Source organism: Rhipicephalus microplus, chromosome 3, assembly GCF_043290135.1.
Source record: "Rhipicephalus microplus isolate Deutch F79 chromosome 3, USDA_Rmic, whole genome shotgun sequence".
NCBI classification, from domain to species: Eukaryota; Metazoa; Arthropoda; class Arachnida; order Ixodida; family Ixodidae; genus Rhipicephalus; species Rhipicephalus microplus.
Genome location: NC_134702.1, coordinates 194617363 through 194636797, shown reverse-complemented (window position 1 = coordinate 194636797; position 19435 = coordinate 194617363).

The window sequence follows — 19435 nt, the reverse complement described above, 5'->3', positions numbered from 1 at the left end:
GGCATTAGAAACGAAATGCAATCGAAATGGGCAAAAATCAGTGATAGACCCATGCGAGACCATAGCAAAGAAAACGAAAGAGTGAACCGAGCTAAGGAATGCCTTCCGATGAAAAAGGATAACAAAGCAGTTGTGGGTATTTTTGCTGGTACCCCCCAAGTGGAGCCTCAGTGCAAATACCCATCTTCGCGAAAAAGTGATGCAGTGCTCAGCCATGCTTCTACTGGCTGTTTCGAAGAGGTGTTGACGTCTTTTAAGGCACCGCCAAGCCATGAACCTGAAAGTGAAAACGTTCAGCCGCATGCCAAGAGATATTCCCTCCATCTGTCTCCCTCAAAGATGTTCATTTCACCTGAACAACCGCTATGCACTGCATATGGCACCAATCGCAGTATGAAAAATAGTGCAGCAAGTGTTCACATGTTCAATTCAATGTTTACTGAAGTGAAAAAGGGTCTGGAAGCTCAGATCAGGTCTACGGAACAGAAAGTTGACAGGCAGCGGGGTAAAACTGCAGTGTTGGCTGACCAACTGCGCAGAGTTCAGGTACAAGGTCAACATTTGCAAAACGAACTGGCGGAGGCTCAAATCATGTCACAGCACTACAAGTCAAAATCACAATTGAAAGAGGACGAAGGACATATTCTACTCAACAAAATTCGCGTGGCAGAAGAAGCATTGGCAATAAAACTTCGTACAGCAAAGGGTCACCTGGAAGGACGGCTTGAACGTTCCCAGCGGGCGTTAAAAGAAACGGAGGCTGAAAGACAGGCTTCTCTGCGGGAGATCCGGCAGTTGGAAAGACTTGTCACAGAGAAAACAAAGCAGGCTGAAGAAGAAAGAAAGCTGGGCCACGAATTCCAAGAAACAAAGGACAAGATCGATCAGCATATTAAGAAGCTTCAGGCCCGTCTATACGATGCTAAGCTAGAGTACTCACTCGAGAAGGCTCGCAGGATGGACATTGAGCGCCAAGTTAATGAAGCCCTTGACAAGCAGGCTAGACTGAAGAAAGAGCTTGTTGGTTGCAGTAAACTTGGTTCGCCATGGAGCGTCATGGAAACTTCAAATCGAGATAAGCATGGTGCACACCCTTCGTCAGTTGCAGCTCTGCGCTCCGCTTTACGCTAAAGAATCGCAAGAAGTGTGAGGACCTACCGGCTGAACGCAGAAGCCGATGTCATTGGTCGAAACGCCACAGCAATACTTCACCAGTGCTTTCATGTTCTTCGATTTTCAAAATAGAACCCTACCGCTGTATTCTGTTTGTCGTCAAGGTGATGGTCACACTCCAGCCACAACCACTCCACCTTCTATGCATTGTTTGCGGATGCACTCGGCTCGCCGCGCTTCACAAAGAAAACCAAATTGGGCCACACCAGAAAGTTTATTGCTTCTTCTTTTCAAAGACATCTCATTTTATTGCCTGGTTGGAAACGGTAACTAGTAGCAATAAGAAGAGTTTAAGCAAAAAAAGCATTTTCGCTGTACAAGCCTCCGTGGTACTGCGAATGCGGCGAAACTAGTTAACGTAACAAATCGAAATTTACTGTGCTTTTAGACAAAGTGCCATTCAAGGTTTCTATGAAAAAATATTGGACATAAACTAAATAAAAATTTATATACGTTCTAATGAATACGGGCAAAATACTGAAGGTTTGTGTAGGAATATCTTTTTTACTTTACATAACTGAGCTATGATATTAAGTGGCTCTTTAAACTGCAAAAGACTTATTTTCTATGCAAAGTCGCTTAGTGCTCTGACGAAAACTTGATGAAATTATATTGTGTCAATGGGGCAGTTTTTGGCTGTACTTGGTGGGGCATTACCGATGAAGTGACAAAACTATACAAGCTGATACTCTGAACTTCTACATAATGAAGCAGCAGGCCAATTCTGTAATTCCGTGAAGAGAAAGTTCTTTTATCTTCATTAGGCAACCTACATGACAACATTGAATATAGCTAATTTTTCTGCTGGCCAGTTCCGTAGAAGCACGCTTTTCTCTTTTAGACGCTAACTACCAAGGAGTATTGCACATTAGTAGATGCGTATTGTTTTTTGTATCTTTTTGTGCTCACTAACGTGACCACTCAGTGCTTCAAACAAAATATCTTGAATGAATTATAAATCTCACAGGCGTTTTTGGTGGTAGCTCCATCTAATAAATAAATAATCAAGTTGCTTTATGCGAGTTCAAACGTTCGCCGAATGTGGCGCAATGGAAAATAATAAAACCGGTAAAACAGGCATAGCTTATATCTGCCGGCTTCGTAGTTTGCCTCACAAGGTAAGTCTAGTCGCCGTGCGTAACAACCACTAACTGTAAAAAGAGGAGGGCTGAGTGATGAATCCTTTCTACTAGCACCTTGTCAGCAGGTGGCGCGGTGTCATCAAGTGGCAAATGGTTTCGGTATGCCGGAAAATTGCGCGTTCGTCACGCGCTCGCAGAACCAGCGTTCCCCGCTGCCTCTTTTGTAATGTGCATCTCTTCGTGGTTCAGCTGCTCATGTTTTGCTCGTTCTTTTGAGTTTTTCATGCCTGTGAGGTTCGAAATTGTGAAAGGAAGGACGCTGTCATGCCGTGCGAATGATATGTATGTAGTACTGCTTCATAGGGGACACAATATTTTAGGGGCGAAGCATCTCATAGCGGCACCCGTTCGTCCCTCGTTGCCGTTGTAGTGTGTAACAAGTATAACATTTTGGCCTTCAAGGTGGTGCCCGGGAGAGATTTCTTCTGTGCGTTCTTGAACAATAAAAAATAGTGCTCAATGTACATGCCAATGGCTGATAATGGGGAATGAGAGGCAGGAGCATTCGGCTTTTAGTAAACGCGCACGCTGCGATCCCCATTAGCGGCCATTGGCATGCACATTGAGCACTGACTGGAAAAGGTTGCTACGTTATACTCGTTGGGGGTAACTTCCTTGGTTTAAGAAAGGTTTAGCAAGCGCTGGGCCGCAGCGCCATGAATACAGTGAACTAGTATATACCGTGAACTTGAGATGCTTAAAGGTGGGAAGTAGACCCGAAGCTCAAGCCGTAAGAAAGTGTGCATGTGCCACCTTTTGTTTAGTCCTTGGAATGTCCACTGGATGGCGGTGCTTCTAAATGAGATCATCATCATCATCTTCATCATCATCATCATCATCATCAGCCTGACTACGTCCACTGCAGGACAAAGGCCTCTCCCATGTTCCTCTAGTTAACCCGGTCCTGTGCTTGCTGCTGCCAATTTATACCCGCAAACTTCTTAATCTCATCCGCCCACCTAACCTTCTGTCTCCCCCTAACCCGCTTACCTTCTCTGGGAATCCAGTCAGTTACCCTTAATGACCAGCGGTTATCCTGTCTACGCGCTACATGCCCTGCCCATGTCCATTTTTTCTTCTTTATTTCAGCTATGATATCCTTAACCCCCGTTTGTTCTCTAATCCACTCTGCTCTCTTCTTGTCTCTTAAGGTTACACCTGCCAATTTTCTTTCCATTGCTCGCTGCGTCGTCCTCATTTTAAGCTGAACCCTCTTTGTAAGTCTCCAGGTTTCTGCCCCGTAGCTAAGTACCGGCAAGATACAGCTGTTATATACCTTCCTCTTGAGGGATAGTGGCAATCTACCTGTCATGATTTGAGAGTGCTTGCCGAATGTGCTCCACCCCATTCTTATTCTTCTAGTTACTTCAATCTCGTGGTTCGGCTCTACGGTTATTGCCTGCCCTAAGTATACATAGTCTTTTACAACTTCAAGTGCAATATTACCTATCTTGAAGCGCTGCTCCTTGCCGAGGTTGTTGTACATTACTTTCGTTTTCTGCAGAATAATTTAAAGACCCACCTTTCTGCTCTCCTTGTCTAACTCCGTAATCATGAGTTGCAATTCGTCCCCCGAATTACTCAGCAATGCAATGTCATCGGCGAAGCGCAGGTTACTAAGGTATTCTCTATTGACTCTTATCCCTAACTGTTCGCATTCTAGGCTTCTGAAAACCTCCTGTAAGCACGCGGTAAATAGCATTGGGGAAATTGTGTCCCCCTGCCTTACACCCTTCTTGATTGGTATTCTGTTGCTTTCTTTATGAAGCACTATGGTAGCAGTTAATCCCCTGTAGATTTCTTCCAGAATGTTTGTATACACTTCATCTACGCCCTGATTTCGCGGTGTTTGCATGACGGCTGATATTTCTACTGAATCAAACGCGTTCTCGTAATCTATGAAGGCTATGTATAGTGGTTGGTTATACTCTGAGCATTACCTGATTGATAGTATGAATGTGGTCAATCGTTGAGTAGCCTGTTCGAAATCCTGCTTGTTCCTTTAGTTGATTGAATTTAATGTTTTCTTTACTCTGTTAGCAATTACCTTTGTAAATAGCTTGTATACTACAGAGAGCAAGCTGATTGGCCTGTAATTCTTCAAGTCCTTCTCATCTCCTTTCTTATGTATTAAGATGATGTTAGCGTTCTTCCAAGACTCTGGTACTCTTCCTGTCAGGAGACACCTCGTAAACAGGGTGGCTAGTTTTTCTAACACAATCTGTCCTCCATCTTTCAGCAGATCTGATGTTACCTGATCCTCACCAGCAGCTTTACCCCTTTGTATGCTCTCCAAAGCTTTTCTGACTTCTTCTATCATTACTGGTGGGGTGTAATCTGGGTTACTGCTAGTTCTTATAGTATTAAGGTCGTGGTTGTCTCGGCTACTGTACAGATCTCTGTAAAACTCCTCCGCTATTTTAACTATCCTATCCATATTGGTAGTTATTTTTCCTTCTTTGTCCCTTAGTGTATACATCCGCCTTTTGCCTATCCCAAGTTTCCTCTTCAATGCTTTGACACTTCCTCCGTTTTTCAGAGCGTGTTCAATTGTCTCCATGTTATACCTTCTTACATCGCATACCTTACGTCTATTCATCAACTTCGAAAGCTCTGCCAGTTCTATTTTCTCTGTTGTACTTCACACTTTCATGATTTGACGCTTCCTAATTAGGTTCTTCGTTTCCTGGGCAAGCTTGCCAGTGTCCTGTCTAACTACCCTGCCTCCAACTTCCACTGCACACTCCGTAATGATACTCGTCAGATTATCATTCATTGTATCTACGCTAAGGTTGGTTTCCTCACTAAGAGCCGAGTACCTGTTCTGCAGCGACACTCTGAATTCCTGTACTTTCTCTCTCAGTGCTAGCTGATTGATTGGCTTCTTGCGTATCAGTTTCTGCCGCCTCGCACGTCATGCCTAGCGCGTGCTCGTCGGCCTTCATTTCGTCGCATCACGCCGGCGTTGCCACGCCAGGCACCGGTCCTGCCATATACTCGCTGGTGCGCGCCACGCTGCGTTGCTTTGACCCATGCGCGTTTCAGCGCGTCCTTCGACCCTCCGCCATGAAAAGAGAGAGATGCAGTGTTGTCTGGGTAATGCGTCGGCGCGAAATGCAGCATATCGCATTTTGCGCTGGTTGCCGTGGGGCCGCACCGAGGGACGCTGGTCACGCCTGGCGTCAGACTATAGAGTGCTCACGTTCTGCTGACGTAGCATCGCAGTGCCCAGTGTGCGCGCACGTCAACGCTACATTGGAATATATTGGGCCCTTCATGATGCGCTCGCAGCCGCTTTGCTAGCTCCACATACGCCTAATAGGGTGTTAAGGGACGTTATGGCTGACGAAAGTATACGACTGGTGCAAACATGATAATACTGACACGCCTGTCATGTAAGGCCATGACAACATACCACGCTCACAGAGTGCTCGTGGTCGTTTTACACAGCTCCGCATATACTAAATTTAGTATCATGTGATGTGAATAGATGACTAAGGTAAACGACACATCCAAACATGATAATCATGACACGGAAGTCATGTAAGGCATAATTTCCTCCACCTCGTACCATTGTGCTGATTTTAAAATGACATATCAACATTTCTCATTTGTGCTTCGCATATCATCGATTCCCACTATTCGTGGGATCTTCCAATTTTTGAAATGCCAAGCATTTCTTGGCGAACTGTAGACACTTTGAGCGTATCTATCTATCTATCTATCTATCTATCTATCTATCTATCTATCTATCCATCTATCTATCTATCTATCTATTTATGTATCTATCTACCTATACGCCTACGACATTTAGCTCGCCTGGCCGTTTCGATGATGGTATCGATACCAAACTTGGTATGGCATATTATGACTGTATCAAGAACATACTTCACTAGTCTCATCATGAAAATCAGGACATGTAATTCATGAATGTCATGATATACATTTTATGTTCCTGCATCTTTCGCGGTGGTTTCGTTCACATGACATGTTGCAAAATTGTTATAGTATGACATTATTGCATGGCGAACACAAGCCACAGACCCTAACATGAAATTCATGGCATGCGTGTCATGTAACAAAATGACTACATGCCACGCTCGTGATTCGCTGGCGGCTGTTTTATTAGCTTCATTTATACCAAATTTGGTATTACGAGACGTGAGTGAATCACGAAGGTATGATGATACTGGTCAGACATGATAAACAAGAGATACGTGTCATTTAACATCATGACTACATGGTATGCTCATGATGCGCTTGTGGCCATTTGCTAGCTTCACATGTACCAAACACACTATTATGCAACGAGAACGGACGACATAGGTAAATGACACATCCAAACATAATAATCAAGACATGCGTGTGATGTAACATCATTACATGCCACACTCATGATGCGCTCGAGGTCGTTTCGCTAGCTTCACATATGCCAAATTTGATATTACGTGATGTCAATGGATAACGAAAGTCTGTGACTGTTACAAACATGACAATCATGAGATGCGTGTCATGTGAGAACATGCCTAGGTGCCACAGTCAAGGCGCTCATACATTTTGACGTGATGCGGTGTGCGTGCCTGCCGGTGTTCATTTCGTTGCTTCACGCTTGCGCTGCCTCGCCAGGCACCGGTCTTTCCATATACTTGCAGGCACGTGCCACGCAACGTTGCTTTGACGCATGCGCGCTTCAGTGCGTCCGGCCTCCCTCCGTCACAAAGAGAGGCCGACGCAGGGCTGTCTTGGTAACGCATCGGCGCGAAATGCGGCACGTCGCATTTCGCGCCTTTTGCCGTCGGGTCGCGCCTTTTGCCGTCGGGTCGCGCCTACGGACGCTGGTCGCACCGGTCGCGCCTGGTGTCAGACTATTGAGTGCTTGCGTTTTGCAAACGTAGAGTCGCTGTTGTGCCCAGCGTGCGCGCACGTCAACGCTACATTGGAGTATGCACCTTTTCACAGAAAGGAAAAAAAAACACCGCCATGATGGGCTGTGCGCGGGAGTACAAAGCGTTGCCAGTGCATTTTCGAGAGGACGCGCCAATTTACACAGCCCAAGGAGGGCTATAGCGGTGCCCAGGGAGGCGTTTATGAAAAGGTGAATATTCAGCCCTTTATGATGTGCTCGTGACCGTTTTCCAAATTTGGTGTTACGTGACATCAATGGATGACGAAGTATACGACTTGTGCAAACATGATAATCCTGACACGCGTGCCACGTTAGAACATGACAACATACCACGCTCATGCTTGCGGCCATTTCGCTAGTTCCATATATACTAAATTTGGTATGACGTGACGTGAATAGATGACGAAGGTAAACGACATATTGAAACATGATAATCATGACAGGAAAGTCACGTGCGGCATAACTTACCTGCACCACGTAATTCTGTGCTGATTTTAAAGGGATGTATCATCCTTCGACATTCGTGCTGCGCATATGATCGAACTCCACTGTACGTGGGATCTGCCAATTTTTTTCTTAGTGCGAACGCTTTCATTGCAAGAGTTCTCGCTAGCCCTCCCAGCGTTGCACTTGGTGTAGGAAATGGAGTATAGGAAAAGACATTCGTTAAACTCATGAACATGGGCTTAGAGGTTTTGCTCTTATGTGGGTGCCGTCATAATCCCTTATAATTTTCTAATATGCATAACCCCCCTTTCTCGCATCCGCCCCCCCTAAGTGCGACGCTGAGCTCGATTGTGCTGTTTTTCAAACATCTGTGTGTTCGTGTGATTACCTGGCATTTGGAAATCTGCTCTTGGCAAAAATCAAGAATTTCCTAGATCAAACACTTCGTGGGAGCTTAGTTCACCATGACTAAGGCAGTAGCACACACGTCATGAAAACAAGACGGGAAACAGCGCGAACCAACTATTAGATTATCCCACGTTGTCCCATATACAAGGTGGTCCACGTAATTCTCATAAAAAGTTTCGGAAAAACCATGGCCTCTAAGAGCTTCTAACTTGTTTATATTAGGGTAAATAATCTGTTCAACCACTAGCAAGAGGCACTTTGTTTAGGTAACCCTTTTATTGTAGTTGGACAGTGTGAAACTTAGCAAATAACCTTAGGATCCTCAGGTTATCTTGTGCTGAAATGTGCCTAGCTGTTTTTGTAGCATAAGCTACTTTGACTGAGGTTGAGCAGTTTCGCGTGACAAGAAAGAAAAGGACGCGCTTGCACGACGCTACATCAAAAAAAAAGTTAGTTTCGATGGCAGTGCGCTCAAACGCTTCAAAGCGTTTGGTTGATGTCATCTTCAATCGTTATTCCAAGGACGTGAGTGAGTCGGAGAGACCGACAGGTTGTGTGTTTGTGTATTTGTATGTGCGTGTGTTTACACTTCTGCAAAATGACGCCGGTTTCAGTCTGCCAACTGTCACTGGGGCACCTTTTATTTGATTATATTTTGAATAAATCATAATTTACTAAGGTATATGTTGTCTTTAACGTCCCCAAACCACCATATGATTATGAAAGACACCGCAAAGGAGTCCTCCGGAAATTTCTACCACCTGGAGTTCTTTAACGTGCACCCGAATCTGAGCACACGGGCCTACAGCATTTCAGCCTCCATTGTAAATGCAGCCGCTGCAGCCGGGATTTGATCCCACAACCTGCGGATCCACAGCCGAATACCTTAGCCACTAGTCCGCCACTGCGGGGCACTGGGGCACCTTTCGCCATGTCATTGAAACGACGGCCACAGTTGACGGACTGTAAGAGAAAGACGCTGTCTGCGTTTGTGTCCCTTGCTTTTCATCGGCCACTTTCCGTCGCATCGCGCGACATACAAGACACGCGCGACGCAGGCGACGCTGACAACTTGCGTGAGCAGTTTTCTCGCTTTTAGATGCGGAAGAATCTTATACTCGCGCCTTGTAGTGCGCCGTCCGCGCCGTCCGCGCCGTCCGCACCGCTTCTCGAACATTCGACAGCTGACGCGTGCGCATGCGCCGTCGCGCCATCGCCATCTGTGCCGTGCGCGCGCTTCTCCTTCGAGAACATTCAACAGCTGACAGTGCATGCGCCGTCGCGCTGTATATATACTCAAGGTCGGCGCTCGCTCGCTCAGTTGCCACTCGTTGGTTGGTTTGTACGGCGCGTCGACGTCCAAGGTCACGGTGAAATGAATTCCAACGAATCCACAAACACAATGATCGACGTCCCTTCGACCAGCGCCGTCCTTTCGCATACGTGTGTACGTGTTCACTCATTTAACACCCCCTCCTACAACCACGTTAACCAATTTAGCCATCGACCCAAGTAAGTCGCAATTTAACACCCCATTTCACAACCACGTTAACCAATTTAGCCATCGACCCAAGTAAGTCGCACTTTAACACCCCGTTAACCAATTATATGCTCCGCATCCTCCTCAGTGTTCCCCCGAGGGAAGCTGCGGGCAATTTTTTTGCAAGCGTGGATGAGTGGAGTCATCTGGTGTCGTCTATCGAACTATTGCAAGAAGAAGGGAGTGGAACCGCCACCTTAAAAACAGACGTGGCAACTCTGTAGAAAAAAGCCGCAGTAGTCTTGTTTTGTCTTGTTCAGGACTATGGCCATTGATGTCCTACACAAGTAAGTTCACGAAGGAGTAGCTAGTCGCAGAATAACATATTAGGCTCAAGAAGCTCAGATGATTGTATCAGAATTTCTCGAGAATTTCCACGGCAATGGCATGTCACACTACTTAGCAAATGCCACGTGAACGCTTGTCCAGGTGACTGTTTATTCGTGATGTCTAGTGAAAGAACATGTTCTTTGCCTAGAAGGCCATCACATAAGTGATGATGATGATCGTGGTGATCATGACGAATCCCCGAAAACGGCTCTTATTCACTCAGGATAATTACCAAAGAATGAATTGTATAAATAATTGGACTTTTTTCGTATTCAATATCTATGCCAAATACACAAAACAACGCACGTAAAAGAAAACAAGTGAAATAAATGTGTTTCACTCGGTCAGACAAACTAGTATAGTCGTTATCTTGACAAGAAATTAGTGTGATTAAAACACACTTCTTATGTTACACTGTTGCTTCAGAAAAAATTACTCGCGAAAGTAAGAACTTCATTTGTGTTGATTCTTTAAGTGAAATACAAACGGCGCAAAAACGTACTTGTGGCTGAAGCCCAGATCAGAAGCACCGAAAGAAAGTATGTTCTTCATTTAATATTCAGCACTAGGTTACCGATTGGGATAAGAAAAATATTTTTAATAATTTGTATCGGTGACATGACACAAAATAGTGCTTTATTGTTTCTGGTTCTGTACAAAAGTTGCATAGAGACGATATCATAAGACAAGCTCTGTGTGAATATAAATTTAATGCAGGTGACGACAGTGCGATCTGGTTATCATGACTTCTAATTTTCTGGTATTACGACTTCTAGTTGTCTGGTAAAACACGACTGAATTTTCCACTGAAACAATATGTGACTAAATCATGTCAATGACGTTATTTATTCAACCGAATTTGCACAGAACAAAAATTTTCTCCATCTTATCGAAGTTGTTATGGCCACTTCAGGAAGTACTGATAGTATTCGACCATTCAATGCCGCTTGTGCTATTGTCAGTCCTTTTATTTTGATCTAATCCACAACGACCAGGTATCCATAATAACTTTAGTATCTGCACCATTTGAGGGACTGTGAAGGGAGGTGAGCGTGTTTTTTGATTGATTGATATGTGGCGTTTAACGTCCCAAAACCCCCATATGAGTGCGCGTGTTTTTAAGGCCTTTAATTTCGATGAAGCCCTAAGCAACGTACATACAGACAGAGAATCAGTAACTATTAGTGCGTTATGGGCGTTCAATTGTAGCTTTCGCAGCGTCAGAATAGGTGTCAAGAGTTCAACTTCAAAAACGGGGGTCCTGTGCACCAAATGGAAACTAACAGCCAAGCGACTGGGAGTAAACGCTTAGACCTTTATTTTCATCCATTACTGAAAAATATGTGGCTATGAGAATATTTGTTTCCACGTGTACAAGATAATATAGTATTTGGGCTTAGAGGGCAAAATCTCATCAAACTTTATCTTGAGATGTGGATTTAAAACATTTGTAATAAGCACAATTCGAATGCTCATGTTATATCGTCTTGTTCTTTATGAACACACTTGCTTGGTTGATCCTTGCATTTGTGGCTTTGTACGCAAAAAAAGGCAATGAACCACATGTTCACCTAGCGTTTTATATTAAAGCCCATTTAATTGAATGGCTCAAGGGTGAAGGTGTTTATGACGATCGCGATAAAGTAGTAGAATGCATTGCATTGGAGCAATTCTACCGCTGCATCGAGGATGATGTAAAGCATTAGCTGCAGGACTAACTTGGCGAAGTGCAGCTTAAAAAGGCAGCAGAGTTAGCTGAGGGGTAATATACTCGCTGAAAGTTGCATATCAGGGCAGTGCGCGTCGAAAACGATGGAAGGAAAGAGAGCTTTTCAAAGAGACTTGAATAACGAAAACCCAGTCCGCACCGCAATTTAAGGAAGGCCCGGTTCTTACGAAGGACACTCTAAAGGAAGGGCAAACGGAAGCGGAGAAATCGAGTGAGGTTCCTGAACAACGCAAATATACCCCACGGGTGGCGGTCGGTTAAATAACGGAAGCCGCAAATTTGCTACAACTGCAAAAAGGAAGGGCACATTGCAGTAAACTGTAAACGAAATTTGTTATCGCAACAAACAGAGAATCGGAAAAGAACACGTGGTTGTTAGAGCCGTATCTGCAGAAACTTAGTGTGAATGGGAAAACGTGTCGAGCACTTCAAAACTCAGCAGCAACCATGGACGTTGTCCATCTTTTCTTGGTGTCTCCGGACGACTTTACAGGAGAATGTGCGTGGATCAGGCAAGAGGCCGAGGAGCAGAGTGCTTGCTTACCAATCGCCTTGGTTGTTACTGAAGGTCCGTTCGGTAAGCTTCGCATTGAAGTGGCTGTGTCTGCCGAGCTTCCCGATCGTTTTCCTTGACTTTTTTCTAATAACTCTGAGCAGCTTCTCAAAGAGCAGGGTAAATAATTATTCTCCAACTTAGCGTACTTGGCCCTCACACGATCGCAAGCGCGGAAGCTTTCGTAGGAAATTGATCTCGTTCAGTGTAGTGAAACACCACCAGCTAAAGCAGCTGATCTGCGTGACCTTGGCGGCGATGTGATGGGGCCTCGGAGAGGCAATCCTCCGGCTGAGTCAGTTAAGCCGCCCGTCGCGGATGCCGTCTCTGCCAGCGGCGTAGACGACATGACGCCTTTGAATGAGAGCGAGAGGAGTGCTACGCTCTCACCTGTAGCGGAAAGTTGGAGTGAGCTGTCGAGGGTAGATCGAGAAACGATCATTCGAGAGCAGCGTGAGGACCTCTCGATTAAAGCGCATATGGAAAGCGTAAAGTTGGAAACAAAGAAAAAGAATGTTTCTTTTTTTTGAGAAGGCAAGGCTCCAGTATCGGAGCTACACAAATGTGCAAGGTTGCAAGTACGAGCAGCTCTTAGTGCCACGAAAGTATCGTCGCCAACTAATGAAACTGGCAAATTAAAACGCGTAAACAGGCCATCTCGGCATAAAGGAGACCAATGGTAGAGCTTACCTTGAGTTTTATTAGCCGAATTGGTGGAAGGATATCGAAGACTTTGTACTCTCATGCGATACTTGTCAGAGAGCGGGGAAATCCACATAAAAGTAGAAGGCACCCATCAAGCTTGTGACAATTATCACAAAACCTTGTCAGCATCTTGTAATTATTATTGTCGGGTCATTGCCAGAGTCAAGCAAGGTTTGGTAAATCCTGACAGCCCTCTGTGTAACCACAAAATTTCCAGAAGTAATGCCACTTGAGGAGCTCAATTCCCGTCATGTCGTGGAGGATGCACTGCTATATAACTTTTCACGCGTCGGATTTCCTTCTGAAATTTAATGCGACAATAGTAGTGTCTTCACCAGCTGTCTTAACTCTTCTTTTTTAGAAAAATGTGGAATAAAAGTAGCGCACAGCTCGATCCATCACCCGCAATTTAATACCGTAGAGCGTATGCATTTCGCTCTGAAACGGATACTGAGAGCTCTTTGCTACGAGCAAATATGCGACTGGGAAGCGTGTATTCCTCCCGCTAAGTTCGCTTTGAGATCAGCTTCTCATGAGAGCATTGGTTTTAGCCCTGCAGAGCTTGTGTATGGCAGGAGTTTGAGAACACCATTGCGAATGATACGCGAGTCCTGGGAGGGACACGATGACGACCCTAATGTGGTCGCGTATGTTCTAGACCTCCTTCAGAGGCTTGGAAAAACGAAAGATCTTGTGGAAAACCACATGAAGGCTGCGCAAGTATTGTCGAAGGAGTACTACGACAAATCGGTGAAGAAACGCACCTTTCAAGTGGGTAGTCAGGTAATGCTTCTGCGGCCATCTAAATGGAACAAGCTTGAGGTTTTTGAGAAGGGCCTGCCAAAGTAATATAGAAGGTGTCTGATACCATTTATGATTTCTGATACCAATTATGAAAGTCGGCAGAAGAAAATTTGCCACAGTAACTCTATGAAACCATACGTTCAACGTCAAACGGTCGTAAATATGCTTTTCAATGCTTCAGAGGAAGAAGGAGCAGAAATTTTGACTTCTAGTGATGTAATCGAAAGCGAATCCGATGTTTTTGGAGCAGTTGAACCTGGAGCCTAGTTTAAGTAAAGTACCGAAAAAGGACTTGAGGAGGATTGTTTCCGAGTTTAAAGACGTGTTTTCGGATCGTCCCGGAAAGACGACGGTGATTGAACACGATATCGAGCTAACCTGTGAGAGGCCAATCCGTAGCAAGCCACATCGATGTTTCCCTGTGCGGAAGCAAATGATGAAAGAGGAGATGGATCAATTGCTGGAGTTAGGAGTCATTGTACCGGGCGACAGTGACTATACATTGCATGTTATAATGGGTCAAGTGCCGGGAAAAGATCCTAGGTCATGCACCGATAATCGGCGTCTTAACGCCATAACTCGAGACCGAACTTGGGCAATACCAAATGTAGAGGAGAGGGTTAAATCTGTGTCACAGTCTAGTTATATTTCCACGTTAGACCTCATGCGAGGGTATTGGCAAGCCCCCTTACGGAAAGCGCTAGCCACTATGCCGCATTCGTTTCTTCAATCGCAACGTATCGTCCCCTTAAGCTGAGCTTTGGACTGAAAAATGCGCCCTTTTGTTTTTCAGGCCTAATGGACCGCGTTCTTATGGCCTCACTGAGTTCTTTCTGCCGTATCTTCGCAATGTCGCCATCTTCTCAAACGACTGGGATGAACATGTCGAGCATTTACTCGTCGTGCTGAACAGGTCGAAAAAAGCTGTTCTTACCATGAAACCTGCTAAATGTCACCTAAGGTGCAGCAAGGTGTTTTAACTGGGAGACGTTGTGGGACGTGGCCGGCGTAGACCTTCAGAAATTAGTGTAGCCGCTGCCGTGAACTATTCACAACGAACCACAAATTTGAGATAAAGGCATTCTTGGCCTTAGCTTGATACTATATGTATTACGTGCTAAAATACTCTAGAATTGCCAGCCCTCTAACTGACGCACTTCGAAAGTCCGAACGGGTTAAAGTGGTGTGTGACTCAGAAAAAGAGAATGTGTTTTTCAAGCTTAAACAGGCCCTAAGCGAAAAGCTCTTTCTCATGGCACCCGATTTCTTTAAGGGACTTGTCAATCAATGCGGCGCGAGTGATCGTGGCATGAAAGCTATATTGTGCCAGAAAGACAGGGCTGGTAATGAACGGCCAATTTTGTATTTAAGTCTAAAACTTAGCTGCAGAGAAGAGGCGTACAGCACCTCTGAAAATGCATGCACTTTCCTTATGTGGGCCGTTCAAAAGCTAGCCTGTTATGTCTATGGTTCGTGGTGTGTGTTTGAAATGGACCACTGTGCTCTACTAAATAACATGTTGTCTAAAAGTGGCCGGTTACTGAGGAGTATCATACTCAAACAGCACGACATAGACGTTAGCTACAAGAAAGGTAAGCTAAGCACTAATACAGACGCACTGAGCCGTGCGCTTTAGTTAGTACCTTCTCCACCTTTCGGTTACTCACTGGTAAGTCGGGACAAAATTTTGTCCTCATCACGGCCTTAGCTGAGTGCTCTCGTCCAGAGTAATCTCAAAGTGCTAACTTTATGTTGTATTCTACTTTATCACGTTATTGTAGGTAATGAGTACGCAGTTTGAGTTCTCATTTTAAGAGTATTGTGTCCCACATGTGACTCTTGATGTAGAGGGAACGAAATTCTGATAGACACGTAGGTAAGTATATATTCTACTATACTTTGTCTGTTGTTCTGTCGGGTAACCGAGGGCACTTGCTTGTGTCGTGTGCTGTCTGTTGTCGAAGCATTCTTGACAAGTAGCAGAACCATCAACAAGTGCTGAGACTAAAAATCGTCAGAAGAGACGATCGAAGCTAGTCGACAAGTTTTGGCGACAAGCCAGTGGAGCGGGGATCCATCTCCAATAATGAAATGAGTTTACGGAACTGAGCCTAGAGCAAATTCCTTCCCATGTCCCTGGAGGGGAACCTGGTGGGACCTGGCAAACGAGTGCACCCGACATCCGAGCCACATGGAACGAGCTCGTCTTTCCCGCGCAATTTCTGGTGGCGGGGGTGCTGTTACGCTTGGGAGTCCACACCTAACGTCATTGCCCCTGCAAAGGCAATCTGTGTCAAGTCCAGCGAGCGAGCCCACCTGACGCCATAATCTCAACGACGTCATCGAGCGGCGGCACCCTTCTGTCTTAGGTAACGCACGGCGAACTCGCCCAGCTCATGGGCCCGATGACGCAAGCGGTGCCATCCAGTCTGGCGTGTCTTACGCAATGCGTGGCTACATCACTCTTTGGGTGCAACCCAGCGCAGCGGCTCCAGATTTGGGGATCATGACGCAACCCAGCGGCGGTTCTTGACTGGAGTAATCTGACGCCATGGCTAGTGGCGCTTCTGATAGGACGTTGGTGACGTAAAGGCCCACCCAGTGCTTATGAAAAAGCCGAGCTATGCGTCAGAGAAAAGACATCTCGACTCTTCGAGTCTCTATAGCTGTCAGCCCCAGTGCCGAATAAGTAACGCCTCTACATCTATGCTGCACTTAAATTTGCTGCAACTCACCGTCGTCTTCCCCGCTCGTCTGTCAGCTCTGCGCAGAAGCAGTCGCGAGCTTTGAAACACACGCTACCAAACAGCCAGTGACCTTGGCAGCGGCGAGTTTTGGAGCAGTGGCACCTTCGGGACCATGTTGCCGTCGCGCATCTTAACAAGGCACAACCTTTGCCGCCCAGCTCTGTTCCAGTAAAATGTTTATTTATTTAACTTTACCGCGTCGAAAGACTCGGTTGATGTGAGATTTTGAAGGGTTGGAGCACAATTAAGAGTGGAATGACAGCATTTAGTCATGTTGAGTTCTAAATATGAGCGAAATAAAGCCGATATAGAAGTAAATGCTCAGTTTTTTATCACTATCCTTACTCTCGCCTAATGGGCGTTTTGTAGCTCCGCCCAGCCGAAGAAAGCAATCCATTCTCATAAAGAAAACAGTTTAGAGTAGACTGATGGCACCATTCCTTTACGTCCATCAGATAACTTTGAAAGTGATACCGTTAAAAATGTCGCTTCACTGAAATTCTGGTGTCGGCGTCAGGAATGGTGCCGGTTGAATTATTATTATATTATTGTTATTATTATTTGATTTGCATACACAGATACACAAGGACACAAAGAAAAGAGGGAGAGAGCGAGCTGGCAACTGCCACCTTGAGGTGCACAACGCGTGCTCATTTTTTCGGGAGGAGGGAAGAAACACAGGAAACAATGTTTAGAGGGAAGAAAGAGAAAACGAGATGATGAATGATAAAAACGACGAAGACTTTGACGAGTATGAGTGAAAAACACAAATAAGAAACAATAAAAGAAAGAATAAAAGAAAAAAAATGGCAGCATATCCACGGGGTGGATGATGGAGAGTGGGGCGAAGCATCCGTCCGTGTATTCGTTCTTGCTTCCGTCCGTCCATGCGTCCATCCATGCGTCCACCCATGCGTCCATCCGCCCGTCCGTACGTGCGTCTGTACGTGCGTCCGCACGTCCATCCATGCGTCCGTCCATGCGCTCGTGCATGCATCCACCCTGCGTCCGCCCATGCGTCCATCCGTTCGTGCAGCCATCCGTGCGTCCGTCCATGCATCTGTCTGTGTGTCAATTCGTCCATCTAGTCATTACTCCAAGTATAACAATCTCGCATCTTTTCATTATATATTCCGCATATAGAAGCACCGCCATCCAGCAGACATTCCAAGGACTAAACGAGAGGTGGCACACGCACATTTTCTTACGGCTGGCGCTTCGTGTCTACTTCCCACCTTTAACCATCTCGAGTTCGTGATATATACTAGTTCACTGTATTCATAGCACTGCGGCCCGACGCTCGCTAAACCTTTCTGAAACAAAGGAGGTTACGTCGAGCAAGTATAACGTAGCAACCTTTTCTTGTCAGATACTGCTTAACGTACACGCCAATGGCTGCTAATGGGGAATGAGAAACAGAAGAATTTGGCTTTTGGGTAACGCAAATGCTGTGATTTTTTATTGTTCAACAACGCACAGGAGAAATCTCCCACTGGCACCCCCTTGGAGGTCAAAGCGTAAGATATGTTACGTACTACGAGGGACGAACGGGTGCCGCTTTAAGGAGCTTTGCTGCTAAAAAAGAAAAAGAGACCGTTTCTAAACGGGTGGCCAGATCTGTTTGGTTCATAGATGTAAGGATACCTCGGTGGGCCTGGTCGTGTCGGGAAGCTCTACCACTCGAAAAGAGGTAGTCTTCTAGAGTCGCACACTTAAGTCCAAGGAATTTATATTCCTAAACCAACGAAGACCGCTGCGTAGCAAATGTGGGACAGTGCACTACGAGATGCACAAGTTTTTTGCAGGAGCCACAAGCTGCGCACAACGGGCTGTGCACACACCCTTGGCGATGTAATCGTTCACGCACCAGCACAGAGCCCACTCTTAGTTTGTACAACAGCACTCGGGAACTACGAGGCAAGCCACGGCCATGAACACGGCGCGGGAACAATCCATTCGCCAAACGCTGGTCTGGGTGCTTCTTTAGGAGGGGTCGGCATATAAGCAGACGAGCGTTGCCAATCATACATAGAATTGCCTGGCAGTCACAACCATCATGGTTGCATGACGAAGCAAGGAGATCCGCTTCTTCATTTCCCGTAATACCCACGTGCGAAGGTACCCGCTGTGCAGATAGACATACCCCACGTGACAGAGAGTTGTTAATGGATTCTACGATGCTTTTCAGAATTGGGCTGTCGGTCTCCTTGCTGGTGACTCGGCTAAGGGCACCACAAGAGTCGGTGAGTCGGTGAGGATGACAACCTTCGATGCTGGTAACACTTCTTGTACGTACTTAAGGGTACATACTTAATCGCTGCTAGCTCGGGCGTCACCGACGATGAGGGGAGCGGTATTTTAAACGACCACCTGGTATGGTTGAAGGGCGGAAGAAAGCTGCAGAAGCGCTCAGGCCATCGCTGCGTACAGAAGCATCTGTAAATACTTTTGCATAGTCTTCGAAGTTTTCAAGTAGACGTGTATGTGTTAATTGGTATAGTTCCGAAACAGGTTTGTCACACTTTTTGCGTATTCTTGGAATTGACAGATGGGTAGGGAAGACACATGGCCTGTGCTCTGTCGATGTGGGCAACTGAATAGTTTCGCCGGAATTGCCAGTAATGTCCTTGCACAAAGCCTCCATTTTACCCATCCGAGAAAGTGGGTGCTGTAACAGCCTGTTAAAAAGTGTCTTGCCATGTGGGGCTCGGTTCAGACGCTCAATATGATGTAGCGCTGCCTGGTCAGCTTGCAGCCTTAGCGGCAACTGGTGGGCTTCAGTCAGTAGTGGGATAGATTGTGCTTCACGAGGTAAGCCAAGCAGTACTCGGAGGGTAACACGATGATCCCGTTCCAGCTGAGACATTAAAGCAGGCGTTGCATTCAAGACTGGCAAAGCATACATCACGCAAGAGAGTACAGCTGATTGGTAAACCTGTAGCGCCGTCCTC